The following is a 21,157-nucleotide window of genomic DNA, read 5'->3' on the forward strand; positions in this document are numbered from 1 at the left end:
ATCACCTTGGAAGAATCTAATAATAGTTTCGGAATGGTGACATTTCTTGTTCGTTTCACTTTATCTGGGGAGTAAAGTATATATAACCTTAACTCATCCAGAGAGATAACAGAATCGTCGTACGTTGGAGAACAGAGCAAACGCTTCATGTTCCAAAAACCTGGAGACCAAGCCCATTTATGACGATCCAGTAATGCATGATTCGGGAAAATTTTTTGTCTTATTCAATTAAAGATTCTACACACCGGAGAGTACAGAAAATATTTTGCAAAAAAATACAAGGTTGTCATGCTAGTAAACCAAAGTGTTGGCAAAACTTAATTATCATAAATATTTTTTACATCCTTAAATGAGGACAAAACTGAAAAATTTAAGTTTCATAATTAGAGTACAATCTCGGTATCAGTCACATTTTCAACCTCACAAAGTCTCTCTCTCTCTTTCAACCTTACAGTGATTCCCACCTCTTTTCAAGTAATGTTTTAAAAAGATGACAACAGTTTCCTAATTAGTAAAACTGGCTATAATTTCGTTCAATATCAGTTCCGGTTCTTTTCACAAGAAATGGCATCGTGACACGAGAAAAGGGAAGTAATCCTCCAGCTAAATTAATGACCCTGAAACTTTAGCGTGACAGACACGTCTTTGAAAGAAAGTAAAGCAAAATGATTAGTGAAGAATGCGGAGTCTCTCGTAATACACCGTGCATCGTATGAAGGATTTGTATTCTAATCAGTCAAGTCTCGACTTCACAACTTTTCAACTAACACAGCATCAGAGGGACTATGAAGATTCTTATACAGTCATAACACGAATTCCTAAAATATTTGTCGCAACCAGAGTACACATAATCCACAGATTACCTATAGAACTTATTTCTGTCTCTCCAAAGGAATTATAAGAAAAAAATGACTAAAGCACCAAACATGAATACTTTACGCCATACGATTCTTATCGTTATCAGAGTACCTGCATCCCAAGATCATCAAAGGAGGAACCCTTCTCTTTCAAGGAAAATGGAAGGAAGAGGAGGACTGAGTCACTCCAAGCACAGACGGAGCACACCTACACCTACAGTACACCTACACCTCTTTCTTATCGCACCACCCAGCAACACCGCTTCGGAAGAGAAGAACCGGTTCTGAACGACACCTTTTAAGACAAGGTTGGCATTATTGTTCGTGAGTAAGAACTGTTTGTCATGAACATAAATTAGATGCTTGGGTTCCTTTTAACATGGATCTAAGAGCTTTTTCGTCCCTAAGGTAAACAGGGCTATAATTTCTCCCATTTCGCCTTTTACGGATTGTGAGATGGTCGCTGTCGTGGTGTGGGACGTCATAATTTCCATTGTTTACTCAAACGACACACCGCGTTTGTGAAATGATAACTTTCTCTGGTGTTCCTGAGAACTAGTATGCTTTTTTTTTTTTATTGAAATAAGGAAATATAACCAAAAAAAAAAAAAATTAAAAATTAAGAATATAAGTAACTCTGCTCATTGTTCATCTGATTAGGAGAAAATGTCCCCATCACTTAATTCCAAAATTCAGTAACAGTTGATGGCTAAAAAAGAATTTAACCTGAAATAACAGAGCCCTGGTGAGTGGGATAAAAAAAATCAATGTGCCTACATGAATTTCATCCTCAATATTTCCTCCATCTTTCCAAAATTACTGAATGACATCAGATTTCTTTTAATAGTATGGATATTCGCTCAAAAACAGTTCATTTTCTATAATAAGAATTGTATTTATCTTTGCAAAAATATTGTCATAAAGGCGGATCAATCAAGCTATCAAATAACAGCTATATCCAATACGATTTCATATACAGATACAGATTGCTAGAAAAGTTGTGTGCACGTGTGCGCTTTTGAGAGAGAGAGAGAGAGAGAGAGAGAGAGAGAGAGAGAGAGAGATTGCTAAACTGAATACGAAATACGTCCTTCAGGGTACTTTGCTACTTTACGAGAAAATGATATCTTGGAACCAGCAAGTATCAAAATCAAATTAGGTTTGTACAACATAAGTCATAAGGCGAAATCATTTTTCTTCATGCCTTCAAATAGTGATGTTCTTTCCTAATAATTATCAGTGCCAAATGACAAAACTGCACTCACCAAAACTACCGTTACACGAGTAAAAGTAAAACAAGTGAAATTCGATTCCGTGAACTGTAAAAAAAAAATTATTTCTGCATAATAACTACTCAATATTAACAAAGAATAATCGGTAAATATCTCGAAGACAGCATACCGTGGTCAAAAACTGTAACCACATATTAGATGTTTTATGTAGGCTATTTACTGATCATTGATGTTGGAATTGTTAATTTTTGGTTTTCTGTAAGAGAAAATTATTGAGATGACTTTGTCTGTCCGTCCGCACTTTTTCTGTCCGCCCTCAGATGTTAAAAGCTACTGAGGCCAGAGGCTGAGAGTTTCATACAGCATTATACGTTGTATGGAAAACTGGATTGAGCCGAAGAAACTTCGGTGCGTTTTTACTTGGTTTTTTAAATCGTTCAGAACTTATAGTTGGTTTTTGAGGTCTAAGATTTCATGTTTTACACTGTCAGGTCACTGATTGCACACACAAAACTAGTTTGTATATGCGAGTAACTAATGGAAATCTTTAAGGAAAAACAGAAATGGCGCTCGTCTTTGCACTTGATTTTTTAATTATATTTGACGTAGTGGCTTGACCGCAGATCAGTTCAAGTTTTCACTGCAAAAATCCGAACTCTTAAGTATATCTGAACTTTGACTACAAGCTCATATACTTAACAAAAGAACTTACATTTTGACAAATATGATTTTCTAGTTAATGTCGTTTTTCTAATAAAAATGTAGGTACTAGGATAAATTTATGAGGATAAATAATTGTTAAATAACATTTTTGCCATCAAGGCCAGGACTTATAAGAAAACTTTACATTAATAGTCATTTCATAGCCACACTTGGCTGCAAGTCTCTCCGTTTTTCTTCGAAGTGCATCTTGGCTCATATAACTTGAAACCGTCTGCAGCTAATCTTGTGTTGACACCATTCGTTGGCTGTGTTATGCATACAGCAAATCTTTTAAATACTTTGGACATCCAGTCGTAATAGTTTGATGAGTTATAAAACACACAGTAAATATTATCCTAGCTTTGACAGGCAGCCAGTACAAGTAAAACAATATACAGGGGTAATCCTAGCCCGAGGTGCAACACCCTATACTATACTTGCTGATCTATTTAGCTTATTATGCAGCTTCCTAGGCTGCATCTTTAACAGATTATACAAGGCAAGAGTTGCAGTAGTTCACTTTATCAGTAACACACTTCATAAAAAGTTTCTTAACAAAACTGTTGTCTAGACATTGTGTAACAAAACGTCACCCAGGCTCAAACTTATTTTCCATCACCACTGACATCAATAAAGTTTAATTTGATTTAGTTATTGTTCAAAATTTCAAATATATAATCGATGTCGTTAACGGAGAAATATGATAGGGTGACATCCACGAAAAGCTTGAACTTCACCCCGTGACTTTGTAGAGTGCGTCTGACAAACTAGTTGTATAAATACTAAATACTGTTGAGCCTAACACACTTCCTTTTGATGCTCATCATAAAGTTTCACTAGATGGATTTAAATTTCCAATCTGCATTCAGGACATTCTGTCATGCAAATAGCCTTTAATTACTCAGTAACTAAAATGGACTGCACATAATTTAGAAGTAGTTCCTGCAGGACTATATCAAAAGCCAAGCTAGGATCAAGCAAAACAAGGAGACCGAACCTGCCCTCATCCCTGTTTCCAATAAATTAGTTTCGATAGAAAATAATGGCTATCCAGTAAACAATTAGCCTCTTCCAAGTGAATAACCATCTCAAGGATTACATATTCTAGAATTTTGGATATAAATGATATACACAAAACAGATATGTATGAACTTAAGTTCTGTTAATCTAGTGGTCCTTTCAAAACTGGTTTAACATAAAAATTTACACTTAGAATTACAGGCATGTATTATTTTTAACATTATGTCGGAAAGTCATGAAATATTTTCTTTCCAACATATCCGATTGCTGGCATCGGAACAATCGTACAGTTCGTTTTCTTTATCTTTTAATAATACAAATAACACCTTCATCATTTGTTCCTAAGGAAGAACTCAAGACAACTACCAGCTAATTCCTGATCACTTAAAAAAATCTGGAAGTCTTTTTTCTTAACATTACTAGTAAGAAGTCATAGAATTTCTTCATACCTGTTGCCACTTCTTGGATTTCCTTATTAAATAATTGTATTGACTCTTTATTATTCTCTATTCTTACAAGATAATTTTATTTTTTAACCTTTGCCACATTTCCCTCAGGAACCGCTGATGGCCAGACGCTATCATGTTCACTTTTATTAAAGTTCTTCATTGGAGAGGTGGTTAGAGCTTTCGGCTAGCACGCTGTTGGCCCAGCGTTCGACCCTCCGAGCGGCCAATGAAGAATTAGAGGAATTTATTTCTGGTAATAGAAATTAATTTCTCGTCATAACGTGGTTCGGATTCCGCAATAAGCTGTAGGTCCCGTTGCTCGGTAACTAGTTGGTTCTTAGCCACGTAAAAATAAATCTTATCCTTCGGGCCAGCCCTAGGAGAGCTGTTAACCAGCTCAGTGGTCTGGTTAAACTAAGACACTTATTTTCACTTTTATTGCGTTGAGACATTCAACACAATCAGCAATTAATGGTGATAATTTATAATGACTGTACTTTTCAAACTGAGACTTTGAACCCAATGCAACATTATCAAACAGCAACAGCCTGAATGCATCAACTGACTAATCTCAATGCACCACCTGCCTAGTTTGGACCTTATACGGAAATGAATGACCCACTTTTGGAAAAAATGTCAATACCTGAATCAGCCCATACAATAACTAAAATAAACCAAGTAACTGAAGAAGTCAATTACCGGGACTGGAACAAGAGGAAGAGTGTGGCTTATGGCTGTGTACCTTCCAACCTTAAGGTGAGGAGGACAATGCTGGATGTAATGATAGTGACAGAGGGTAGCCCCTTGCCAGCTAGGACCTCGTGTGCAAGGTTAGGATGATACGGATCTGCATATCACTTTTACAATTTATGTTCTACGCCAGACTGGGATGGGGGACAGTGGGCACCCCTCCCCCTTCTAGTCAGGTAAGCAAACAGTGCTCTAGATGAGAGCATGTTAGAACGCGTCCTGGTATTTTACTTTGTGACTTGGAGTGGTGTAGGTCAGGCCAGAACTTACTTCTCTGATGGATTATCTTGATTATCTCGTGGTTGCAGACTATTCCTGTAGGTTTTAGGTGCCCCACAAAGCTTTAGGAGTATTCCTGTATTAAAGTATGAAGTTTGAATGACTAATGATTACACATCTCAGAACTTGTAAATCAAAGGGATTATGAATTTAATTTTACAATCTAACATATCGTAATGAATTCCAGGGTCAGACTACTCGTCAAAACACCATGGGAATCGGTATATACTAAATCCAAACAATTACCAGACTTCTGCATGGCCTCTTGCAACTTCCTCTAAGCCAGATCAGTTCGACGACTCTCTATAGTAAATACTAAAATTGCCAACAAGCACAAAAGAGGACTTTATAACATCTATCTGTAAATTAGCAATGGCGATGACAAGACAAAAAACAAAAGTATTATTTAGGTCTGGACTGCATTAATTGGACCACAAATAAAAGCAGTTAAACCAGCCACAAACCCTTGCAACTTGGATCCCACGGCACCCACATTCATACCGGGTCCCACGGGAAGCTGGGTACTAATTTCCTAACAAACATTGCCACCCGCCTTGACCCAGAAATGACATTATGCTTTGGCAATGTTTTGTTGAAGTCTTGAATGAGTAGTCTGGATACCTAACTAATTTGAGGGGCAAAAGTTCCAGTGCATAATGCTATATATTCCATATGGAGACAACTGTAAGGGCACCGTTATTACGGTACGTCACATTATGTTGGTGGAGTACATTACGCGGGAACAGGATTTTGCTCAACAACTGCAGCCAGTATGAGGGAAAATCAGTATAAATGTTGTATCAAACTTAAAAACACACTTAACAATAGTGTTACTAACAATACAAAAATGAATCCGAATAAAATAGATAATAAGAATCCAAGAAAAAAAAAATGGTCATGACGGTGGAGCCGACCACCATGCCAGGAAAGTTAATCATCAGGATAGTCATTTCAACTGAAGGAAGGATAGTAGTGATGGGTTTGAAAAGGAAAACATAAGAATAAGTCAGTCTCGTGATAAAACACCTTCCTTCTCAACCTTCCCCATACACTAAGACACACACACACACTCACTGGCGAAACAACGGTTCGAAACACCTAAACCATGAGGACACTGCTACAACCAAAGAGAGCATATGCCAGATGAAAGCTTCAAAGGAACTTCAGTACAAATGCTGGAACATGTGAATATAATATTCATATTATTTAAATGATCCATCCGAGACTAGTGTGGAGAGCTATTCTTTGAAGAACTATAAAGGCTGACAGTCAAAGAAGGCTGAATTTCATTTTGGTAGGCAGCACAAAAAATAAATACTCTCTCTCTCTCTCTCTCTCTCTCTCTCTCTCTCTCTCTATATATATATATATATATATATATATATATATATATATATATATATATATAAAATAAATGCTCTCTCTCTCTCTACATATATACATGCGGTATATATATGTATATATAATTTATATATAACATATATGTATATAATCTTGAAATTATGACTAATTAAAGTTTAAAGCATCCGTTTTGACATCTCTGCACACAGACGCAAATACACAAAAACACCTGCATTACACACACGCACACATATATACTGTATATATATATATAATTATATGTGTATATATATACTGTATATATACATATATACTATATATGAATTAAGGGCTGACTACCTACAAAAAAAAAAGATAGTTCAACCTTCTCTTAACATTAAGGCTGATTAAAATCTAAAGCATCTGCTTTGACATCTCTGCATGGGTCCCCAAAACACCCAATTAAGCTAAAGTGTCGTGCAGACAAAAGCCATTTATACACACGACATTGCTCTCTTTGCCCTTGCTTAAGGTAGTGGCGATTAGCCATTACTGTCTCTTGGTGCGCGCGTCTATCTGCTTAATCTCGTTTTTTATTGCCCTTTGTTCTCCGAATCCCCGAATTATATTTTCTATTTATTTCAGGGAATACATTTAATTACACGTCCAAGTGATACTCGTGGAATGTGTGTGCGTGTGTGTGTAACACTTCATCAAAACAAAATGTAATTCTGTGAATAAGTCTCCTGGATAGCCATATAACAAAATCCAAGAGGCCTAGAACAAAATACACAGAAGTAAAGATCTCTTTATAAAAGGCAATTTTATCATGCTTGAGACCACATCTTTTGAACAGAAAATCAATGCAGCATAACCTCACTGAAAACGAACCCCTACAAGTACTAAGATCTTCATGTACAGAATATAAATTCCAGATATATATATTCTGAATAGACGTTGCAATAAACCTGACCCAGTATTTAATCTTCCCTTGACTATTTCAGCTCACAATAAAACTTCTTATGGTTCTTTTCGCTGCAGTGCAGAACTGAGCGTGACATGGCTCTTAATGACAAAATATACCTGATACACAGGTAGAATATTAACTAAATCTGTTTCCCTCTTACGTCCGTCGTGAGGCGGAGCTAACACTTTCTCACGTGTTATCTCGCTCTTTTTCTTATAATGTTCGATTTTTTCCCTTGCTTTCTAACTTCAACTTGATAAATGTGCTAAAGTTGTCCACTTCATTAACTTCGTCTCTTTTTCTCTCTCTCTCTCTCTCTCTCTCTCTCTCTTAATCTGAGGTTAAGTTCTCAACTGCAATTTGGGGGGGGGGGGTGTGGGGACACTCCACTTAAAGAGCACAAACAGAGCATCCACGTCTTACAACTAACACTTCCCTAGACAAAAACGACTCCGGGACACTTGATAACCACTTTCTATTCATTTTCTTAATATTTTATTAAATTATATTTATTGTTGTTTGATTCCTAAATATTTTTTTTATTAGATTTCATTCTTTGTTCTTTAACTCCCAGAACAAATATTTTTACGTCTTTCATAAAATTTATTTACCCACATGGTCAACTGATATTCGTGGAGCATGTGAAAGACTTTTCATCAACCGAAAGTGTAAAACGAAAACTCCCCTGTATGGCCGTATTATAACAAAACTCAATGGTTATAAAATAAAACAGAGGACAGTAAAGATCTATTTATAAACAGGCAATTTCATCATGCTTGAGACCACAGCAGTTGAAGAGAAAACCATTGTAGCATACCTTAAGTGAAAACGTATCCTAGTAAGTACTTGCATCTTCATGAATAGAATATAAATTCCAAATATATATTCTGAACGAACGTTACAATAAGCCTGGGCCAGTATTTAATCCTCTCTAATATTTCAGATCACAATAAAACTTTTTATAGTTATTTTCGCTGCAGTGCAGAAGTGTGACTTGGCTCTTAATGACAAAATATACCTGATACAAAGGTTGAATATTAACTAAATCTGTTTCCCTTTTACGTCCCTTGTGAGGCGGAGCCAACACGCTAAGTGTTACTTCTCACTATTTTTTTTCATAATATTCGGATTTTTCTCTCTTTTTTTTTTTAAACTTCGCCTTGTAGAGGTAATGGGATGCCCACTTCATTAGCTCTCTCTTATGAAAAATTTAATTGTTTACTGGTACGTAATAGTGAAACTTATAACAACGAAAGATCGAAGGTAATTCTATTCGTCGTTTTTTGTACAAGGCTCTCTCTCTCACTTTGTTACTCAGAGGATATGTTCACTACAACTATTCAGGAAAAAACATTCTTATTAAAAAGCACGAACGTATCATCCCCATCCTACCTCTACCACCTGCCTAAACAAAGACGAGAATGTTCGACTTGATAACCTGCTTCTAATCATTATCTTAAACTTGTATTGGATTTCGAGGTACCTAGTCGTTTCTATGTTACACATATTAGTTATATAAGCCATTCTTTCTCATTTCTTCTGAAGTGTATAAAATTCACCACTGGAAACAGGGGCAGGCTTGAGGCAATTGTATATAAAAAGAGAATTAAATAAATAATAACTACAAGACCGAATATAAATTAAATCATGGAGGAACAGCTGAGTCAGAGGTTATGGGAATCATCTCTGGCAAGAAGAAAATCCATATGGAGCTCAAAGCACGAGAATAATCCCAGCTCGGATCAGCAAGTCCCGCGTAAATCTGACGGGCTACAAGCATCTTACGGACATATTACTAATTAAGTGGTAAGAAAGATGTTGAATGTGAGTGAAAGGAAAAAGGGTTAAGGCTGTTAAAACTACCTGTTTGCACATTATAAATGGCGTAGGAATGGAAAGAAAACTTGAGAAATGTGGATTTATGAAGAGGTGGTAAAAGATTTAGCATAGATGAAAGAATGGCTGTGTTTTGCGATGGCTTGTTTATGTGGACTGAATGGAGAATGATAAAGGTTAGATACAAGATTATATTATTCGGGGTCAAGAGGAAGGAGGATAGGCAGACACAGAATGTGCTAAATGGATGGCGTAGAAAGCAGTCAAGTATTAAGAAAATTCATCTTTAAATTTCCCTATTAATACTTTTAAACCTTATCACAGTTCTATGAAACATACATTTCAGTGTTGACTACAATAATTAATTGACTGGACTTCTAGTATGTAATAATATACAGTAATTTTATGAAAATCAAGATACAGAATTAAAAGCCGACATAAGATAGACCATCACTGGTAACCGGCGACATTATATTTCTTTTCAGGAAGGGATGAAGGAAATTCGAATAACAGAAGTCTACATAAAACAAATGATCTACACAATACGCATACCCACACACAATACAGTGTAGGTATACTTACATATACTGTATATATATATATATATATATATATATATATATATATATATATATAATATATATATAAATATATATACATACATATATATATATATATATATATATATATATATATATATATATATATATATATATATATATATATATATATAATATTTATATCTATATATACATATATATTATATGTATGTGTGTGTTACACGAAGAAAAGATGGATCAGAATGGGTTTAAATGGTTTGATCATGTGGACGGTAGACTGATGAAAAGAGTAGATAATTCGGACGTCTTAATGATGGACAAACCAACAGCCACTGCTTCGCTCATTTATGACGCCCTTGGGTAGTGAACTTCCAAAACATTATGTGCTTTATATTCCTATACATAAGACTCACCACTAGTAAATCATAAGCCCCCTCTCCTCTTTCCACCTTCCTGCACACAACGCCACTCATTTACATCTTGCAATCACATTCTCTCTTCCTGAATATTAAAGTCATTCACTTCACAGATTTGACTAAACGATTGTTAGTTTCCTTAAGGATATCACTTGCAATATCCCATAGCTGCCCTCCCGTCCTTCATTAAAAGATCTTATAGCTATACGTTCTTTTCATTAACCTGTCATCGCCCATTTTTTTCACACTATCAAACCACCTGAAACACTCCAATCCCCATTTTAAACCACGGCAATCCTTTACAACATTTCCATATCTCTGAATTTCTCACCTGTACAGCCATTTTTACTAAACAACACACACACACACACACACACACACACACACACACACACACACATATATATATATATATATATATATATATATATATATATATATATATATATAATTTATCTTAATAGCTTCCAAATTTTCTCTTATTGGCATTCACCATCCACACTTGTCACTTTTATGAAAGAGAATTGCATCCAGTCCATTCGTACAACTCAGTTTCCCTCCCACAGACACTCCTCTTTGCATGCACGAGCCAAACCTTTTTCAGAGATCGTGCTACCTCCCTTTTTTCATTTACACTGGTTTGCACCTTTCTAATACTGCCGTAATCTACTGCATTTTCTCCTAAAAACTTGTATGAACCAAAACTTCCATTGTACCAACATTCACACAGATCTTCATTGTGGATCTTCCTGTCTTCCACTTAACCTCATAACTTTACTCTTTCTACCATATTCTCTTAACTTTCTCTACTTACAAAAACTTTTAAACTCTTTCACTAGTCTCTGCAGCACGTAAATATCTACAGTTTGCAATGTATCACCTGGCAAGACCAAACATTCCACACAGTACTCACGGCCCCTTTCTTATCCCACAGATTCGGCCGTAAATATGCCCTTTTTGCCCTCACTTCTTTGAATTATCTAGCTTTAAGTAAGCTTTTTCAGTGTTTATGCAAGCAACCTGTAGCTCATTTCCTTTACTCTCGAACACCCCACACAAATATATCATAACCTCTAGTTCTTCATAGGAAAGGTGGGTAGAGCTCTCGGCTAGCACGCTGTTGGCCCTGCGTTCGACTCTCCGACCGGCCAATGAAGAATTAGAGGAATTTATTTCTGGTGATAATAAATCTAATCCTTCGGGCCAGCCCTAGGAGAGCTGTTAATCAGCTCAGTGGTCTGGTTAAACTAAGATAACTTCGTTCTCACCGACTCCCCCCCCCCCCCGGCCCCCGCGAACACACACATAACACGCACATAAATGTGTGCGCGCGTGCGCGCGTATGTGTAGGTGTGTGCCTGAGATTTTTCTCACTAGAGTGTTAGCTACAGGAGGTAATAATAATAATAATAATAATAATAATAATAATAATAATAATAATAATAATATCCTTTATTTTAGCTCAGGGGCATATACAGTACATGGAATATACAATGAATAAACAATACTATACACACAATCTAGATACACGAGACAAAAGGATAAAAATGATAATCGGTAATATCCAGACAGTTGCCTTTTGGTTCTCAGCAATTTGAAATAAGGTTGCTTCGCCTGCTTCTCCACCACAGTCAGTTAACTACCAGGTACGTAATTCAATGCTTAGTTCAACAGGCACAATAAGATTCAATAGGTCTTGACTAAGGAGTTCCGGCCCTTTTGAGAAGTGAATCCCGGACCCACTGCTAGTGAGAACAGCCTAGCACCTGGGCCACGTAATCCGTGTGTTTGTGTGTGTGTAATACATACATACATACATATATATATATGTATGTATACACACACACACACATATATATACGAGTATATATATATATAATATATATATATATATATATATATATATATATATATATATATATATATATATATATTTCTGTGAGACACGTGTTCTTGTGCTCATATATATATATATATATATATATATATATATATATATATATATATATATATATATATATATATATATATATATATATATATATACATACACACATATATATATACTGTATATATATATATATATATATATATATATATATATATATATATATATATATATATATATATATATATATATATATATATATGCAGTGTGGCTTTCTTTGGGGAAATAATAGAAAATGAGAGCTTGTATATTCTATATTGAGTGATTTTCCTCTTTGATTTGAATATGTACCTTCTCCGATATATTTTCCAATGAAGTCCCATTTCTTTACACAATGCTAAGTCTGAACAGCTATTGTGTGTGGACCAGTTACCAAGAAAAATTATACCAATTACATACAAGCCCAGGTTACTCGGAAACGATCATGGAACATGTAATCTTGTGTTAAACATAATTTGCTTCTTTGCTTATTTATGAAGAGTAAAATATTGCGTAGAGCAGGTAACTTGTTTCCTCATCCGACCAATTTTCGTTCTTCTGACTTTGATAAGGTCAGTGAAAAAGCGCTTTCCGTCGTTATCGGTAAAATTAACGACTAATCTTGTTGGGGCAAGGCAGATGAAGAATTAAATACCCCTTCCGATCAAACAGATGCACGAAACTCGTTTGTTTAAATACTCGTCGGTCAAGGTCTGGACATGTCCATCCACCAATACGCAAGGAGTAAAAACATACGCACGTACACAATAAAGGTGACCTTGAGCGTTAGATCTGCCAACAGCAACCCACGCTGATATTCATTCTCCCTCTCTCTCTCTCTCGATGCTGGAGTTTTAAAGCTCAGGGTCAAAGTGCTGGTTCAATGACACTGTTTTGGCTTTACATCTATAGTTTTATTTCCTTTACTATTTAACTTTTTATTGTATGATTTAAAATTTCTTAACTTCTGCTCCAAGTCATTACAAGTCGACTTTTTTCCCATAATAAATGGCGTATTTAATAAACGAAAATGAAACCGGGCCGTTAGGTTTCATAAAACATTGCGTAAAAGCTGAAATTCATTGTTAGTAATAAGGTTACGAACTCCGAAAGGTAAGTTGCTACTTTTTAGCTTTTGTATTTTTCGATGTAGCGTATTGGCGCCTGCCTCTAACGTAAGGAATAAAACCTATATGAAATATAAAAAGGAACTAGCTTATGAGTAAAATAACAAAAGCGGAACCCTGTACTTGCATACTTCAGAGTTCTTTGCTATAATGTACCATAGCCCAATGAAAATACAGAAAGTATATAAAATTGCATTTATTTAATTTACAAATAACGTGTGTCAAAATAAAAGATGAAACGCATAATAATCTCTCTCTCTCTCTCTCTCTCTCTCTCTCTCTCTCTCTCTCACACACACACACACACACACACACACACACACACACATATATATATATATATATATATATATATATATATATATATATATATATATATATATAATTTAATAATGAGGCGCTTTTGCTAATGCGATATGGTTTCAGAGAAAAACTTCTCAACAGTCACTAAAGCATTTATTCATCATTAACTGGTGAATATCCAGAAACCGAAACATTTTACAACATAAGAGACTTAAAATATCTAAACAAATTCTCATCAGTACAACGTCGAAAAACCATATCAACCCTGTGCCAATCATCTCTGATCTTGAAAGAGCACTTTCTCGTCCCGGGTACTGAAGGTGCTTCCATTATATCTATCAGTACTGCCGAACTATAAACTCTTTTCACCAACAAACTGTCCTCCATGACCAAACCACCTTAAAAACTGATGTCTTTTCAAGTACTTTGACCATTTTACAAGTGCTTTATACCTCTGCCACTTTTACCCTTAAGTCTAGACACTATTTTACCATTTGAAAGATTTCTATGCTACACTGGCTGTTTAACTCAGAATTTTTTACTCTTTCCGTCCATACGCTTCAACATCTACACTTTGCTTCTATAGAGAAGAGTTGGCCCAACAATCCGAAGTCATTCGTATCCCTAGTCAGAAAACCACAGTTCAGTTACTGGGCAAATTTAGAGACTGCTAAATCCCATCACCACGCTGTTGTTACGTACAAGAAATAATGTACCTGGCTGCTAGTTGGGTGTGGTAAGCCTCAGTTGCATCCAGGGTGGAGGAAGGTATGGAATAAACAGAAAGCTAACGTCTCCGTAAACAGATCCGCCTTAGACGATGTGGTTCCAGGTCTCATGATTTCCCTTACTGGTTATGGTTTTGCTTAACCTTGTTGATCAGAAGTAATAAAATTACTTTTATACATATAATACATAGACATGTACATAAATACGTACAAACACAAACAAACAAACACACACACACACACACACACACACACACATATATATATATATATATATATATATATATATATATATGTCTTGTAATTTCCACAATGGTCCCGTGGATGAAGTATATAATAAGTCCTCACGTGAAAATAAAAGGAATTGGTACCAAGACTTTCAACTTATATATATATATATATATATATATATATATATATATATATATATATATATATATATATATATATGAGACAGTAATCTCAAAATTTCAATATTAAGCATATGCATACATACACAATTCACCATAGCTCACTGACAAGATATACTGTATAAAATCCGGAGCCTACGTTTCTAATACGTATGCATTTGTGAAAGTTCAATCATATGTCAACGTACACAAATACAACCCTGAAATATATCACAAGCATTTTGCCTTCCACAGCCCCTCAAGGAAGCAAACTTGTTGACACCATAGCCTGTTGAATGCTGAAGCAATGATAAAATCTTTTATACAGTTTCCAGACTTAGGATAATGTAAGTATTTGCGTGCAATCCTTTAGCATATCTGGTTTTATCTTTAATAATGAAATATATTTAAAAAAACACATAGACAGCAACATAATTGCATTTAAATATTTATTCATACATATGATGGAGAGTCCATTGTGAGTGGTCTTTTCAGTATATTAAGATACACCACCACCATTATTACCAAACCCTGCGTGTCACAAATTGCCTCTGTGAAATTCCGCACTTATGTTTTTCCTGTACTTTATATTTCACAAATCTCCTTTCATCTCCTGCCTCCTATCTAACAGTTCGCATCTAAATGGTGCCCACAGAAGCCTAGCTGATAACATGTACCAATCTCCTAAGGGCTGTGTGAAGGACATGTCCAAGCCATCTCCATCTCACTTTCAACATTATCTCACCAACATATGGAACTTCTGTAATTTTCCTCATGGTATCATATCTCACTCGATCCTGTCTTCTGACTCCTAATATTCTTCTTAAAAGTTTTATTCTTAAATCGCAAAAATCTTTTATGTATAGTTTCATTATCATACCATGATTCAAGTCCATACAGCAATATATAGTACTAGATTAACGAACAATCTTAAATTTTTCACGGCTTATTCACCCTGCCCATAGTTTGATGTTCATTTTCTAGTCATACACTAAATTCCAACTCAAAAGAAACTATTTCGGATATTGTTCCTAAATACTTGAAAGATTAATCATTTCATCATAACTCCATCAAATGTCATTTCATCTTTTTCTGCCTACTATATCTACATTATTTTTTTTAAAGATTTATTTGGAGTCTCATCTCCCATAGACATATATGATGCATTATGTTAAAACAATCACTGTGAATCTTATACATATCAAGATATAAAGACAAAAATCAAGCATACAATCACATGAAATCGATCTCAATCAGGTAAAAGTGGATGCTATGACTATAATTACAAGATGCAAGAGTACCATACGAAAACCAAGCTGGAATTTCAAACCAACTGACGCCCTACGCAGTCAATAACACATTATCGTAATGGAAGAGCTGATGTCATGTTCCTATGGGCGCAGCCCCAGCGGGGTCTAAAAAGTGATGGAATAGGGGGCTCCAGGGTTGTAAATATATAGGCAAAACGTGCGCCAAATACCTTTTACAGTATGAAGACAAATGTAAACTCGGAGACACTGTAAGTGAAAAATAAAAATATAGAATTCACCAATTTAAAAACATTTGGTGAAAAATATAAACAATAGTTCATAAAAGCAAAGCACATGAATGAAAAGAATCCAATAAAGTTGCATTATTTGCATAAATAAACAGGGAAATTTCAATATTAAAAATCATCAGTACACATTCCAGCATAAACCTGAAGCAAAAAATTTCTATATTTACATGTACAAATACTCAACAGCGATAGGTCTGACACTGGAAAGTGTGCTTTGCTTTAAGAAATATCATAAATCATCTATTTTCTTACGGAAAATTACTATAATATGAGGGCTGCATTTTGCACGTGGAATGAAATGAAGTTACTGCTGCTCTCTTACACGTTTTATGTGAACCTCTAAATAACAGAATGAGAGATAATAACCAGATAATGCATACATTTTCATATTCTTATTCTATAATATCGGATATAAAATAATTAAGTAATAATATATCCATGGCTGAAATACATTCATTTCTGCAGTCAGAGAACTGCAGTCAGAGAACTATTATATGCCGATCGATATCTAAAACCCAAGATGAACGAACGTACGTCCCGCTTACTCAATTGCACAGTATGCCCCTGCAATACGCCTACTGGGACATACGCACATACGCCAAACACAGCAAGGGGACAATGACTGCAGCCAAGGCCAAAGAGAGGCCTGGCAGGGGTGGTCGGCCCTATGCAACTTGCATCCAGCGCTCTCGAGAGTGCAGCTCTCACTCGGCGCTGCCGCTGCTTCTGCTGCATATGCTTCGGCAAGGGCGATGACCCTCTCGCCATCAGGGGAGCATTCAACTCCGCTAAAGCATCCTTAGTAACATTCACCGTCACAGCAACCCCAGGCCCCGTCTCTCTCGGGTCAATCAGTCACTCCCTCCACAACCCCCTATCAAGCACATTACCCATGGCCCCCCTTTCTTCCTTAAACTCTTTTAAGTTACAGGTGAGAGCAATTACTATTTTCATTCCCCTGGTCACTCACCTGGTTACTTAAGTTTGGCTATCCTGCGCATCGAAGCCAACCCTTCCAGCTATTATTATAGGCCTCAGCAGCGTGGTTGTTACACACACACACACACACACACACACACACACACACACAGAGTAAACCGGTAAAATGGAAAATACAGATTTGAAAAATTTTATGTCGGCAAGTGCTAAAATTTATGTATACCCAATATATATATACATATATATACACATATATACATATATATATATACTGTATATATAAAACAACTGAGAAAGACAAACCCTAAACTATGCATTACAAATAAAGGACGATAAAAGAAATGAAGCGAGGAAAAAATAAGCTTTTGCTATGTTAAAAATGATCTAATCAGGCAGCAATGAAAAAAAAAAATACTCGTGGAGGGAAGTAGCATGAAATTCATATTAACAATAAAGCAAAAATTTCTAACAATCTACCTTACAGCATTCTTAAGAATTAACAACAATTACTCTGAAGATATTACCTGAGCAACACTTTCAACAAAAGGCCATAAATATACCACTTGAAAAATATGGTCTGTAAACATAGAAGTTAAATGCCGGAGAGAGAGAGAGAGAGAGAGAGAGAGAGAGAGAGAGAGAGAGAGAGAGAGAGAGAGAGAGAGAGAGAATTAAAACGGAAAACACTCCATGAATTTTAATAATAATAATACAACAAATTTTACCATTGTTTCACTAGTTAAAACAGAAATATAGCAAAGACTACTACTTAGTTTTTTCTAAAGCCACCCCTACCACAGAAAACGCCTTGATTAATTGACTGAAGAATACCAAGCGTTAAACTGACAATACACTGACAGTGGAGAAAGACATTGATAATAATAATAATAATAATAATAATAATAATAATAATAATAATAATAATAATAACGTAAAATTCACGAGTGAATTTTGAGCATCTATTCTCTCTCTCTCTCCCTCACTGTATGTATATATATATATATATATATATATATATATATATATATATATATATATATAGAGAGAGAGAGAGAGAGAGAGAGAGAGAGAGAGAGAGAGAGAGAGAGAGAGAGAGAAGTGGATGGCGTGCTAGAATATGCCAAGGTAATACGTAATTACATCGAAGCCGATGCTGACTTAACAAGTATAATTAATTCTTAAACAAAGAGAGCTTCGGCTGGTAATTCGTTCTTAAGATAAATGAGTACCTTCCGGCCAGAATCTAGCCGTGGCGCTTTTCAAGGATACTTACTCCAGATAACTGGAAAGAAATAAAGGGATTTGAAGGACAAGAAGGAAAAATTGGGAAAACACAATAATCTGAGCAGAATGAATATGCAAAAGAATGAATGTAGATATCTGGTTGGGTAAAAACAAGACCATGAAATTAAAAGAACGTGATAAGGATGACTAAAAGAAGCAGATGTTTATAGGACTTTTTCATAACTCTGTGAAAAATACAACCTTATAAAGCCGCTCTCCAACCCAGCCTTTAATAACAGTACTTCCATAGCCAAGTTAAAACAGGGGCCATTCAGAACCTTAATAATAACAATAAAATTTCAACTTAACCTTCAATAAGATATAGCCTATGGTTAATACTTTCGGGTTATGTCCGCGCAGCCAGCGTAAATCCTGCTTAAAAATTATTGTACGACCGAGTCTAAAAACGCTAATGATCGGATGGAATGATTAATGGACAGTAAACAGGCACTGAAACATATTCCTAAATTACTTGTTGCTACCGTCGGGGGGTTTGGAACTCACTTCCTAAGCCTAAAGATTCATTCCACGTCTAAGGCTTGTCAAACACTTACGTTCACCTTTTCATCCTTTAGTAGACGCCCATCGTAGGGGAACAGTGCCATCAGTGCACCTCATGTGGTTTTTTGCAGCGTCCCATTGGCCCCTGGATGCACCCACTTTTTAGCCTTTTACTTTACCTCCGTTCCCGTTTACTATCTTCAGTCTTGCTGTCCAACCTCTCCAAAAAATATTTCATCGTGCAATTGTAGGTTTTCCTCCCGTTCTACCTTGAGATCCTTAGACCTCACTTCCTTTATTTCCTAGACCTCCTTATTTTGCTGTCCAACCATTCCAACTCCCTCATTTCACCGCCTCAGGTGCTGAATGGGCGAAAGTGCCTCGGGGTTTGGCTGGACAGCCTAATTTCCATGAAAGTAAATCAATTTGGTAGATGCCGACGGAGAAGGCTATTATATGATTCATACCCACGGATTGGCTTCAATGATTATTATTGTTTTTTTTTTTTTTTTAATAAATGTAGAACCTCAGACCAACAGCTACAGAGGGCCCTACAAGCAGCTGATAGTAGAGATCTTTCCAACCTATGCAATAAATGTACCAGGAATAACTGCAGCCATGTCAAACCAGGATTAAATATCACACACCACTTGAAGAATTAACTCGATATTACTTAATACCAACGGAAGTATTCGCCTCGTACATACAGACACACATGAGAAGAAATGAGTGTGTCTTACACTGATTTATGCCAACATTCAGGAAATCAGGGGACAGGGAAGTGTGAACAAATTATTATTATCATTCAGAAGATGAACCCTATTCATATGGAAGACGTTCACAGGGGCCACTGACTTGAAATTCAAGCTTCCAAAGAATATGGTGTTCGAAAGAAGTAAAAGAAGGTAAAGGGAAATACAGAAAGAGGAGATCAGTTATTGGAAAAACATAAATTAAAAAATAAATAAATAAAAATGCAAGTAAATCATACAAATACAAGCAGAACTGTATTACAGTAGTAATGCTTTGCATCTTCGCTTGAACTTCTCAAGTCCCAGTTGCACGACATCCTTATGGGAGCTGTGCCACAATCCAACGGTGTGAAGAACAAAGGACTCTGCAAAACCCTGTATAAAAAAATTGGTAAAATGGGGATATCACCATCCTGATTTTAATGTCACATAAAACTAATGTGTAATTAAAATTTAGCCTCAAAGTAGACATTTACCACTACTCCCCCGAAATATACAAGCTTTCAGTGAACAACAATGTATATCAATAAGTGACGTTGAGCTCAACATCACTCCAAAATAGAACAAGAAAAGAAAAAGAAAAAAAAAAAAAAAATAGCTGCCACTGGGTACATCCGGGAGGTGTTTCGCAAACCAGTCAAGGAGTGACACCTTCACCCAGTGGGATGTCCAAATATGATTGCGGTAAATCGAAAAAATATGGGAAATGAGGAAAGAACTTCGACCTCTCGTTCCACGGTAAACGATCACAAACTCTTCTTTAATTAGCTTATAATTCTATTAAATTTTCTAAAGTGCATAAAAATCGCACGATATTGTAAAATAATCATGATGCAAATTAAAATATCACCTAAGCAATTTTATGTTTCATAAATGTTTACATGCTGTACAGGCTTACAGCATAAAGCAAATTATTTTTCTTAGTTATATGACAGCTTCTGTAGGATAAAACGGATTTCTCCTAGATAGTGACCCTCAAGGGTTTTCGGAGGTCGTTGTCTAGAACTAATATTTCTTGGACGTCACTATCTTCATGATATTTACAGTCTTTTGTTTGTTTTTACGGTAATCCCCAGCGGCCCTGTACTAAACACGCCATAAAGGTGGATATACATACCGGGTTAAAACCCTTGCGGGTTGCTATCTACAGTAGGTAAGATCCGATAAAACGTACAGTGGACCATACATTTACGTCTCTGTGCATAACAAGGACGATATTAAACAAGTAACAAATGCGCCGAATTTTCTTCTGCGCAATCGA

Source organism: Macrobrachium rosenbergii, chromosome 40 (assembly GCF_040412425.1).
Source record: "Macrobrachium rosenbergii isolate ZJJX-2024 chromosome 40, ASM4041242v1, whole genome shotgun sequence".
Lineage (NCBI taxonomy): Eukaryota > Metazoa > Arthropoda > Malacostraca > Decapoda > Palaemonidae > Macrobrachium > Macrobrachium rosenbergii.